Source organism: Ranitomeya imitator, chromosome 2, assembly GCF_032444005.1.
Source record: "Ranitomeya imitator isolate aRanImi1 chromosome 2, aRanImi1.pri, whole genome shotgun sequence".
In the NCBI taxonomy this organism is placed as follows: domain Eukaryota; kingdom Metazoa; phylum Chordata; class Amphibia; order Anura; family Dendrobatidae; genus Ranitomeya; species Ranitomeya imitator.
The window spans coordinates 789,131,994-789,145,240 of NC_091283.1; positions in this window are offsets into that span (position 1 = coordinate 789,131,994).

Consider the following 13,247-nt stretch of genomic DNA (forward strand, 5'->3'; position numbering starts at 1 on the left):
GTCCAGACAGCCAGCCCTTCCTATGTCCCCACGCCAGCTCCTCGTATGCCCCCACAGCCAGCCCCTCGTATGCCCCCACAGCCAGCCCCTCGTATGTCCCCACAGCCAGCTGTATGTCCATACAGCCAGCCACAAGTATTTCCCCGAAGTCAACCCAATGTATTTCCCCACAACCAGCCCCTCTTATGTCCCCAAAGCCAGTATCATGTATTTCCTGACAGCCAGTCCCACGTATGTCCCCACAACCAGACCCACATATATCCCCACAGCTAGTCCCTTGTAGGTCCCCTGTTATGATCAGGTGGCCTTGGAGCAGCATGAAAACTTTCTCTGGAGTAGGTGGTAACTATACGGACCGCAAACCCTGATCCTAACACCGCAACTAGAAGTAGCCGTGGGGTGTGCCTAACAAAACCTAGACACCTCGACACAGCCGGAGAACTAAATACCCCTAAAGATGGAAATAGGAAAACTATCTTGCCTCAGAGTAGACCCCCAAAGGATAGGCAGCCCCCCACAAATAATGACTGTGAGTTGGAGAGGAAAAGACACACACAGGCAGAAAACAGGCTTAGCAAAGGAGGCCACTTCTAGCTAAATAGAAAAGGACAGGACAGGATACTAAGCGGTCAGCATAAAAATACTACAAAATATCCATAGCAGAAAATACAAAACTCCACCACCTAACTAAAGATGTGGAGAGTATAACTGCATCTCCAGAGAATCCAACCAGACTGAGAAAAGCAACTGACACAGTCAAAGCTGGAGCAAATAGAAACAAAAGATCAGCACTGAAAATAAGCACACAGCAAGTGTGCTTCAGAAAAAGAAATAAACACTTATCTTTGCTGAACTGGCAGCTAGGCAGGTGAGGCCAGGCAGAGATCCAATACTTCCAAAGAAACATTGACAACTGGCCAGGGCTAATAAATCCTGCACACTTAAATATCCCAGTCAGAACAGCAATTAGCAGATACACCTGGCCAGGACTGTGACTCGGAGACAACTGCATTCACAGCTACAACCACTGGAGGGAACTCAAGAGCAGAATTCACAACAGTCCCCACAGCCAGCCCCTTGTATGTCCCCACAGCCAGTCCTATGTGCTTCCCCACAGCTATCATGTATTATATGTGGATTTTCCTGAAGAAGTAACTTTGTACTTTGAAATGCGTCAAAATAAACCATCATCTTACTGTACTACACTGGGATATATACAGTATCTTAATCCTATCAGTAGCGCAGACATTACCCACTAACTCCTTCTTACCTATTGAATAAAAGCAGGATGGCAGCAGTGTTGGCTTGTGGAGACACAGTAAAGGTGCTGGGTGGTCAAGCACTGCAAAGGGAGATGTTTTTGGCAGGCACAATGCTGGAGATGCAACAGGAGGCCAGGCTTTAAGAGATTTAATGCTTACTTAGTAAGCATGTTGGTTTGCACATATTTGTCACTTCTCCACCTGGACCTTCTCCTGCAACATTTGCTTCTTTCACCAGGTGTCACCATATTCTTTCTGCGGTCGGCACTGGTGATGGAGAACATGTTAGGACCTAAAGCTCTGGACAGAGCAGTCCTAGTGTGGCTAGGATCTGTAATGCCATCCAGTCTGACAGTAATGATGTGTATGCTAACCAATAGGAGTGATTAGCTCTCTGCTGTGGCCATTGGGACCTCAACACAACTTACTCCTGGGAGTTGCCAGTTATAGCTTATGCTAGCTCTGGGCTACTTTTGACTTTAGATTTTGGCCTTTGTCTTCCTTCCTGGTGCTGACCCAGCAACCTGACCCTTTATGCCAGCCAAATGGTGTACAGCTACTCCGAGGACTGAACAAAGAGGCTTCTGTGTAAATCCACATCCTTTTACAATGGTTAAAGATGTAGTCTCAAGTTTGGAAGTTATCCCTTATTCATGGGAAAAGGGATGACTTCCTGAACACTGGGGCTTTGAAGTGCCCAGTATGAATGGAGCGGTAAGTCGATCATGCTCAACGCCACTCCATTAATTCTTAATGGGACTGTAATAGGTAGCAGAGTACTGCGCTTGGTAGTGCGCATGATTGACCTCCATATCCCTCACATGGGGCTCTTCACTGCCCCCAGTTCTCAGGATTGGTGGGGGTCCAAGCAATCAGACCCCAGTGATTGGATAACTACCCATCCCCCTATTCCATGCATATCGAATAACTTCCAAACTTGAGAATACTCCTGTAAAGGGTGAAGGTCAGGCCTCTTGGACCTGAAAGTCGGAGTAACAGGCGCAAAGCATTTTTGTTGAAGCCCTATTTGGAGCTGTTAGGCGACCATGGAGAGAGCCCCAATTACGCAAGAATCTTAGCAGCTAGTCATGAAATATTGATGGACACTAGGCAGGGTAGGGTTAAATATAGATATACCCCTGAAGTTATGGTGCGTACCACCTGGAATACAAGTACCCCACCACTGACATACACGACCCACAGTCCATCTGGCATGCAGTTATATTCTTTGCGTTTTATTTGTATCTTAAGATACATATTTGTTTATTTTGGACATGTGTGAATTTATTACTGTTGAAACAGCAAGCACTAAACTTTAGAATTAAAAATCCCTCTGTTCTTTATAATGGTTTAATTTATAAGAAGATTTCCTGCAACTCTTATTTATTAGCCTCCATAAAAATTTGAAATTTGAGCGAATATTTGTAGAGAAATCAAATGATGACTTATACCTGTCTGCAGGTCAAAAACTAACGTTGTGATTATTCTAGAAGTAGAAATATATTTGTATTTTAGTCACCAGTTGACATACAATGCAGTAATAATCAGGTGACATGGCATGTCTGCCATGCGGTATACTAGTGATATATGTGATCAGGATCATATCTGAGCGGCACGTGGATATTTCTGTACAAGATATTTAAAGTTGTTCCATTTCAAAATACATCAGTTGTTCATGACAATATGACTAATGTGTGTATGATAATGCAATATACAATCCATCCCACACATCATGCCATTGTGCTGATATTCCAGCTTCTCTTGTGTACTGAGAGATAATGGTTGTCGTAAATACAAAGTCATTCCTAGCAAGGTAATGTAGTTGGAGAGTTTACATGGTACTGTACACCGCATGGAAAACTGCAGCCAAATCCGCAACGTGTGCACATACCCTAACTCACCAGAACAAAGGCAATAAATGCATTGACTTCTCTTCTTTGCATGAATATAAGACACATTATTTACCTTCAGTGAAAATACCGCTCCTTATTTCTTACTCCTTACAGTTATTATTAAAGGGGTTGTACGGTATTTTAGAAAAACATGGCTGTTTTTTTTTGCAGCAAGAGCGCAACATATGCATTGAGGATTTGTGTTTAATTTCGACTCAGGTGTATTCACTTCTATAGAGCTGAGCTGTATTCCCGGACACAACCCATGGAGAGGTGTGGCACCGTTTGTGGAAGAAAACAGCCACGTTTTTTCTAATTCTATAAAACCCTTTAAAAAAATGACCTGTCACCACTCATGACAAGTGTGTATTAGCAAATACCAAAGTCTGGAGCATCTTTTCCCATAACTCTGCGTTGCACTGTTCTTCTGTTATTTCTCCTGGATATTTATGAATAGACTGACATAAGGGGGTTATTATTCCACTTGTCATTAAGAGTCTGAAAACATTAGCAATGATTGAACAATGTCAGATCCACTTGGGTCAGGGTGCGGTCATGCCATTGATGCAACCTGTGCAGCCGCAAATAAGGTCAAGAGATAAGGAAGCTTCTACCACCTCCAAAACTAGAAGAATTGTCCATGATGATGAGCTATTGGACTGCAAAAGGCCCATATATTGCTCTTGCACAGGGGTCCTCTTCTGTCAGTGTTTGCTCCATATGTGGTGGCACCCAGTAGTCAATTTATTTATTATTTTCCAGGATAGTTATTTTATTATACCAGAATTTGCTGTAATAAACATGTCAGGGCAGTTAAGAGGTCCTCTCTTGAGGGGTTGGCTGGAATTATTCTTTTGTTCATAATCATGGGGTGTTATAAAATAGCAAATGGAGGCAAGCTCTCACCCTGTCATCCCCGTGGTACCAGTGCAAGCCACTCAGGTGGCCGTGTCAGCTCACAGGACCAATTAAGCTGATTTTGGCTGCAGAGATCAGGTGACTGGATCTTCATGTCATCGGATTTGTCTGTGTGGCACATGGTGACTGGTGGCACACAGATTGCTTTGCGGTGACTGCTGGCATCTGAAATCATGGTGTAAGGTGCCCAGGGTGGTAATTGTGGGCGAGCTGTTGCTTCTCCATGCCCTGGCACCCCACAAACACCCAGTGTCTAAGCCGTTTAGTGTCGTGCTGTGCACATTGCAGTGTACTCACTTTTAGACAGGAGGCCTCCGCTGCATCCACGTCCTCAGGTCCAGCATCAGTCACACACACATCAGGGGACACCCGGTTCGTTATAACATACTGGATGATTCAAGTACATCAGTCTTTGATACGCAGTATTAGGCACAGCACCCTTCAGTTCCAGTTTCATCAACACAGTATATTTCAAGCCTCTGCTTATGTTCAGCTCAGACTATCCCAACACTTGATCCTCTCGTCAACCCCAGGGATTTCCCGTGCTGCACCACAGCTCTCCTGAGATCCGCTATATTTGCCTCACGCGTCTCCCCGTCTGGCTTCCTCTGCATATAAAGGAATAAGGCACACTTCCCAGTGCCTAGTTTGGGCCATAGGCCACGGAAGTTACAGGAATTTCCACAGGAAATCTGGTACAACCTCATGAGGCCAGAATGATATGTACTCCGCATGCCTCCAGCCTACTGCCACTTGATTCTGAACTTCACAAGAACCTCACACTAACACCAGACTTACTAAAGCAGGAAATGCTTATCCTTTTTGCTTGCCGCACCTCCCTCCCAAGCTGGGCTGTTCCAAAACATTTAACTGTATCCTAATCTATTCCTACATCTTACAGACTAATAGACCCACCACTGCTTTACCTATCCTAATATTCCTATCACTATCTAAGCCCTAAACTATGTTCTATGGTTTCCCTAGACCATGAGCTTAAGGTACCAGGTTACCTTAAGTGTTATCAATACAGTACCGCATAGCAGTATGAGTTCTTATAACACTCTATGCATTTTACACTGTATCATGCAATCACAATACAACCGCATATCAGTATTCACACTACAACTGATGTCTTCAGGGGAAGGTATATGACAGTTCCTGTCACACTCTTGCAATGGCACCAGGCAAATCAGAAATGGCACAGTGTCAAGGTGCTTTTCCCTTTGCTGCTGTTAGCACCCTGCCAATCAGGCATTTGCTGAACCGTCATGTCTGACAGTCCTAATAACTACACTCTATTCAATAGCCTTAGCACAACCAGGCCTTAGTGTGTTCATTCTTTTAAAGCTGTAAAGATATTAGCTGTGTTCCCATCGTTTGGTTGCCACATAAGGTTCTTAAATTTTGCCTCTGCTTACCCCGTCTAGAGTGGTAAAAATCAGTAGTCACTCTGAAAGCAAATCTATCCATATGAGCAGGAAAATAAGTGCAGGTTGGCTGCACAATTCCTGGCGTCTGCATGATGGTTGAGATTGAAATTTTGTGTTCGAGCCGAGGAGCTTTATGTTACACCATTGGTGACTGTGATGCTCTTATCTATAATATAGTGACCCTAGACTACTTTGGGCCCATTGTACCTCTCATGCGTTGTGAGATAATACATAGGAACAAAAATGTGCATGTTTCATTGCATGCTGCATTGTGCTTTTACGGGAGAATATGCCTCACAAGCATCAAACGGTGACACATAGGCTCCAGTCTTGATGCGGGGATGTGTTGGAGTAAGATGTGCCTGATTAATAAAGAGGTACATGCCTCCTATTGAATCAGGTGTGTCTTAGAAGCAGCGTGGAATAAGGTATGCCATAACTCATCATGAATTAGACGAGTGGGATTTGCCACATCCCATCCCATCATTGTTCCACTCCAGCACTGCAAAAAAAATGCAAAAATGTTTGCGCAACTCTGTTGAGAAAATATTTTGCAATTTTTCAAAGAATCTGGCGTCCTCGCTTTCATGAATTGAAGCCTTCGTGTACAGAAATGCTTAGTGTATAGACCCTATGTCTATATGAACTAGTACAGCCGACAGCTTTATCTCCTGGATTTCCCATACACATGAGCACTCAACTTATGTCAGTCAGTTCTGACGTCTTATCTCCCAGAGAACAAAAAAGTCAGGGATTTAAGTTCATATTGTCCAACCTTTCTCTCCGAGAGGCCCCCATATACAGCAAATTGCTTGACAATTCCTCCAATATCAGCATATTTGTCCGACTTTAATGTGTTTTAGGGCCCTAAGGCCATATCCAAGTCAAACCATCTCGAGAAGACCATCATGACCAATGTATGGATTAATGGACTACAGAGTTTCTTACCAAGCATCGATAAAGGATTTCGCACTTGTAGGGTTTTACATACGAATATACTATTTTCTGACAGCCAATCCTTGGGTATAATAACGGGGGAATAGCCGTAAACTATACAATGGTTCCGGTTGCATTAGGGCTCTGGACCTCGAAGAGGTTCAAAAGGTTCCACTGTCCCATATTGGAAATCTATAATATTAATGACATATGGTAGATTGGGGGTCCTATATCAGATTCTCATAGGGGCCCAGGACATTCAGGTTACCCCTCCTTATATACACATAGATATATTTCGAAATTGATTTGGGCATTCCAGAATGTTTTTTCATTCAATGGTCCCTCTGTCGGTCACTCAGTGGTTCAGATTGTTTGTCCTTCGCTTCTTTTCTTTGGTTTATACTTACATAAACTGGTCAAAGCGACATTTACAAAACTATTAGTCACATCCGCATGCTCACAGCAGACTTAAATGTCATGAATCTCTCTAGTCTATTCTTAAAATTACAATAAACATTGTTTGGCGACATTGCAGCACAAATAATTTCTGTGTCGGTGGAGTCACAAAAAAGGCTTGATACCAAGAAAACTGCATTTCCATCTGATTACTAATACTTTATATTGGAGTGAAATGGACTTAATTTATGATATTTATTTCAGTGCTCCGTACATAAAGCAGAAAAACAGCAACATTTATTAAAGAAGTAAAGAAGCTGCTGATTAATTTCTAAAAATATTAAAGCAAATATGTATCTCATTCACACACTTTGTTTCTAATATGAATATTTCCTTATCTGGATTGTACGTCTGACCTTTTATATGTCTCACAGAAGACAATAAAGTCAAGTAATGGAGTGGATTTATAGGGACAAACTATGTTAGTGTTATCTAGTCTTACAAGTTTCTGGACTAATGTTTTGGAATGTTTTCTTATAGGATTTTTGGTATTGCTTTTGGCAAACTTTTATCATCTTTTTTTCTATTTTTTAAGCCCTTAATGGAGAACTAGGTATGTTATCCAGTGCTATTTGGCACAGAATGCCATAAATGTGTGCCCTTCTATTTGGGGGGACCTATGAACTGCAACTAGAAGTATCAGAAAAACTTAGATCGCCACAGTTTTAGACACTTTAAAGCACAATCATTGGCATCTAAATGGGATGTGCCTCCGTCTGTCACCCATCAGCGGCCCATATCAGGAAATGATGGCTTGCCATGTCAGCCAGGAGTTATGGCTTTTATTAGACAGAAGCACAATCTAATTTATTGTGCTCAATTCATCAAAACTTTAATGCTATGATTCTGGCATAAAAAAAGCTTTGAAAAGTCTCATAATTTTGGCTCAAGGCTGCTTGATAAATGTTGAAACTTTTGATGGTTTCTTGCCATTTTCACACAGCTACGAAAAAGTTGAGGGACCTTTCCTTATGCCACAAATATTACTCTAGTCCCAGACTGGAGTAAGATTTGTGGTGAGACACACGCCACTTTTCAGATGCACCATACCCAGCTGTTCCAGGATTCGGCTGGAACTGATCAGTTATGGAGCTGCACAGCAAATCTCCATCAATAGTGGCCGTTGGCTGGGTACTGCACAGTACCTAGCCACGGAAAATATTCCGTCAATGTAGCTGTGCTGTGCAGCTCTGTAACTGGGCAGTTCTGGCTGACAGCGACACCTGATCGGCGGGAATATCATGTTTCTCACCCCCACTGATCAGACACTGATGAGTGATGACCTATCCTGAGGATAGGTCGTCATTGATAAAATCCCATTTCTACTTCAAAACGTGTCTCTTGGCAGGGAAAATACATAAAAATGTGTTTTGTTGTTTTACTCATTCATTAGCATGGGTGAAAAACACCGCAAAAAGACTTGGAGAATTCACTTGCTGCATATTTGAAGCTGCTTCAAATCTGCACAGAAAAAAGAGGCAACATGTGCATGGGACATCAGAAATCTCATTCACTTTGCTAGTGCAAGAAAATGATGTGTTTTTGCAGGAAAAAAAATAGGAAAAAAAGGCGATGTGTGCACATACCCTAAAGGGGAATTAATTCACAGAAACAGCCGTCCATCTAAGGGCTTATTCACACATCAGTATTTGGTCAGTATTTTGCATCAATGTTTGCATGCCAAAACCAGGAGTGGAACTTGCAGGAAAAAAACTATAATTGAAAGATTGACTGATATACTGATAAAATACTGATCAAAAATACTAATGTGTGAATAAAGCCTAATGTGTACAAGGACCTCCAGAGTCAAATCATTTTATTCTCCGGGGAGATAAGCCACTGCCAAAGATGTTTTGTAGCAGATTACTTGAGCCAGGCACGAATGTGTTCTCTGGAGAGACATTTTGGGAGCTTTCCCAATAGCTATCTGATGTTTATTTTCACCTCAAGATTTAGTACATATGTATCTGTAAATGTTGTCAGTGACATCTCAGGAAACCCCAGATCATTCAAGGGTTATGCTAAGTTCACATTTCTGTTTGCACGTTCTGCTTGCATTTATAGGAACAAACAGAACTCATCCATTCTAAGGCTGGAGTCACACACAACGTATAAAAATACGGTCTGTTTTTTACAGAGCAAATACGCAGACATGTTCCCTGAACAGTGATCCGTATGTCATCCGTAGGCAAGGTGTGGCTGCGTATTTTGCGCATGTAATCCTCTGTATGGCATCCGTATGGCATCCGCATGGCATCCGCACGGCAAGATTTTCTCGCCAGCTTGCAAAATGGACATAGAATGGATCCATGGGCTCAAATGATCGTGAAAACATATATACAGTCTATATATATATATATATATATATATATATACTGTATTTTAGTGAGACACATATATATATATATGTATATATATATAGTTATATTTAAAACAGAGCTAGATAGCAAAAAACCCGGTAATTTACCGTAATTGCCGGCTTTTGCTATCTCCTTATCAAACCCGACAGGATATGAGACATGGTTTACATACAGGAAACCATTTCATATCCCTTATTTTTTACATATTCCTCACTACTAATGTTAGAAGTGTCTGTGTGCTAAATTTGGGAGCTCTAGGTGTTAAAATAAAGGGTTAAATCATGCAATTTTCTCCGCAAGAGTGGGAAAGCCAGTGACTGAAGGCAGATATTAATAGCCTAGAGAGGGACCATGGTTATTGCCCCCCAACTAAAAACATCTGCCCCCAGCCACCCCAGAAAAGGCACATCTGTAAGATATGCCTATTCTGGCACTTAGCCACTCTCTTCCCACTCCCGAGTAGCGGTGGGATATGGGGTAATAAGGGGTTAATGTCATCTTGCTAATGTAAGCTGACATTAAGCCTGGTTAATAATGGAGAGATGTCAATAAGACACCTATCCATTGTTAATCCAATAGTAATAAAGGGTTAAAAAACACACACACATTATGAATAAAGTATTTTAATGAAAAAAATACACATGGGGTTTAAACATCTTTATTGTACGCTCAATCCAACTGAGGACCCTTGTCTTCTGAAAACATGTGCTATGGTGTTGTCCCAGGAGTTTTCTCCATTTTAACATGTTGGATTAAAATTTCATGATTTTATTGAAGCTGGAACCACTTTTTTCTTTTTGCTTGTGGAATCCCATTGCGTCTCGTCAGGACGGAGTTCCGGGCTTCTGATAATCATCGGTGAGCTGGCTTTTTCTGTTTTCTTTGTTTGCATGGGATATTGTTGCTTTTTCATTTTCCCATTTTTTTCAGAAGACAAGGGTCGTCAGTTGGATTGAGCGCACAATAAAGATGTTAAAACCCCATGTGTATTTATTTCATTAAAGAGAACCTGTCACCCCCAAAATTGACAGTGAGCTAAGCCCACCAGCATCAGGGGCCTATCTACAGCATTCTGGAATGCTGTAGATAAGCCCCCGATGTATCCTAAAAGATGAGAAAAAGAGGTTAGATTATACTCACCCAGGGGCGGTCCCGGTCCGGTCTGATGGGTGTCGCGGTCCTGTCCGGCGCCTCCCATCTTCATCAGATGACGTCCTCTTCTTGTCTTTATGCTGAGGCTCTGGCGCAGGCGTACTTTGTCTGCCCTGTTGAGGGTAGAGCAAAGTACGCCTGTGCTAGAGCCACAGCGTGACGGCAAGAAGAGGACGTCATCATACTAAGATGGGAGGCCCCGGACCAGACCGCGATGCCCATCGGATCGGACCGGGACCGCCCCTGGGTGAGTATAATCTAACCTCTTTTTCTCATCTTTCAGGATACATCGGGGGCTTATCTACAGCATTCCAGAATGCTGTAGTTACCTGTTACAGTGGGCTTAGCTCACCGTCGATTTTGGGGGTGACAGGTTCCCTTTAAAATACTTTATTCATAATGTGTGTTTTTTTTAACCTTTTATTACTATAGGATTAATAATGGATAGGTGTCTTATAGACATCTCTCCATTATTAACCAGGCTCAATGTCACCTTACATTAGCAAGGTGACATTAACCCTTTATTACTCCATAACCCACCGCTACAGGGGAGTGGGAAGAGTGGGAGTAGCTAAGTGTCATCTTACAGATGTGCCTTTTCTGGGGTGGCTGGGGGCAGATGTTTTTATCCAGGGGGGCCAATAACCATGGTCCCTCTCTAGACTATTAACCCTTTCATGACCCAGCCTATTTTGACCTTAATGACCTGGCCATTTTTTGCATTTCTGACAAGTGTCACTTCATGAGGTAATAACTTAAGAATGCTTCAACGGATCCTAGCGATTCTACTTTTCGTGACATATTGGGCTTCATGTTAGTGGTAAATTTAGGTCGATAATTTTTGTGTTTATTTGTGAAAAAAATGGAAATTTGGCGAAAATGTTCGCAATTTTAAAATTGTGAATTTTTATTGTGTTAAGCCAGAGAGCTATGTGACACAAAATAGTTAATAAATAACATTTCCCACTTGTCTACTTTATATCAGCACAAATTTGGAAGCAAATTTTTTTTTCTAGGAAGTTATAAGGGTTAAAATTTGACCAGTGATTTCTCATTTTTACAAAAAAATTTACAAAACAATTTTTTCTAGGGACCACCTCACATTTGAAGTCAGTTTGAGGGGTCTATATGGCTGAAAATACCCCAAAGTGACACCATTCTAAAAATTGCACCCCACAAGGTGCTCAAAACCACATTCAAGAAATTTATTAACCCTTCAGGTGTTTCACAGCAGCAGAAGCAACATGGAAGGAAAAAATAAACCTTTGTCTTTTTAGTCACAAAAAATGATCTTTTAGCAACAATTTTTTTTATTTTCCCAAGGGTAAAAGGAAAACTGGAAATGGAAAGTTGTTGTACAAATTGTCTTGAGTACGCTCATACTCCATATGTGGGGGGAAACCACTGTTTGGGCGCACGACAGGGCTCGGAAGGGAAGGAGCGCCATTTGACTTTTTGAATGAAAAATTGGCTCCAATCTTTAGCGGACACCATGTCGCGTTTGGAGAGCCCCTGTGTGCCTAAAGATTTGAGCTCCCCCACAAGTGACCCCATTTTGGAAACTAGACCCCCCAAGGAACTTATCTAGATGTGTGGTGAGCACTTTAAACCTCCAAGTGCTTCACAGAAGTTTATAACGTAGAGCCGTGAAAATAAAAAAAATTCATTTTTTTCCTCAAAAAATGATTTTTTTAGCCCGCAATTTTTTATTTTCACAAGGGTAACAGGACAAATTGGACCCAATAGTTGTTGTCCAGTTTGTCTTGAGTATACTGATACCCCATATGTGGGGGTAAACCACTGTTTGGGCACATGTCAGGGCTCAGAAGGGAAGTTGTGACGTTTTGAAATGCAGACTTTGATGGAATGGTCTGCGGGCGTCACGTTGCGTTTTCAGAGCCCCTGATGGGACTAAACAGTAGAAACGCACCGCAAGTGACCCATTTTGGAAACTAGACCCCCAAGGAACTTATCTAGATGTGTGGTAAGCACTTTGAACCCCAAGTGCTTCACAGAATTTTATAACGCAGAGCAGTGAAAATAAAAAATAATTTTTTCCCTCAAAAATAATTTTTTAGCCCCCATTTTTTTATTTTTCCAAGGGTAGCAGGAGGACTTAGACCCCCAACGTTGTTGTGCAATTTTCCTGAGTACGCTTATGCCCCATATTTTTGGGTAAACCACTGTTTGGAGGCTTTTTGAATGCAATATTGGCTGGAATCAATGGTGGCGCCATGTCGCGTTTGGAGACCCCCTGATGTGCTTAAACAGTGGAAACCCCTCAATTCTAACTCCAACACTAACCCCTACACACCCCTAACCCTAATCCCAACTCTAACCATCATCGTAATCACAACCCTAACCCCAACACACCCCTAACCACAACCCTAACCCCAACACACCCCTAACCCTAATCCCAACCTTAACCCCAACACACTGCTAACCCTAATCCCAACCCTAACCCCAATTCCAACCCTAACTCTAGTTCCAACCCTAACCCTAAGGTTATTTGCCCACGTTGCAGATTTGTGTGCCGATTTTTCCGCACCGTTTTTGAAAAATCCGCAGTTAAAACACACTGTGTTTCACCTGCGGATTCCTATTGAGGAACAGGTGTAAAGCGCTGCCGAATCCACACAAAGAATTGATATGCTGTGGAAAATACAACGCAGGGTTTCCGCGCGGTATTTTCCGCACCATGGGCACAGCAGATTTGGTTTTCCATAGGTTTACATGATACTGTAAATATGATGGAAAACTGCCACGAATCCGCAGGGGCCAATCTGCACCACGTGCACATAGCCTAATTCTAACCCTAACCCTAATTGCAACCCTAACTCT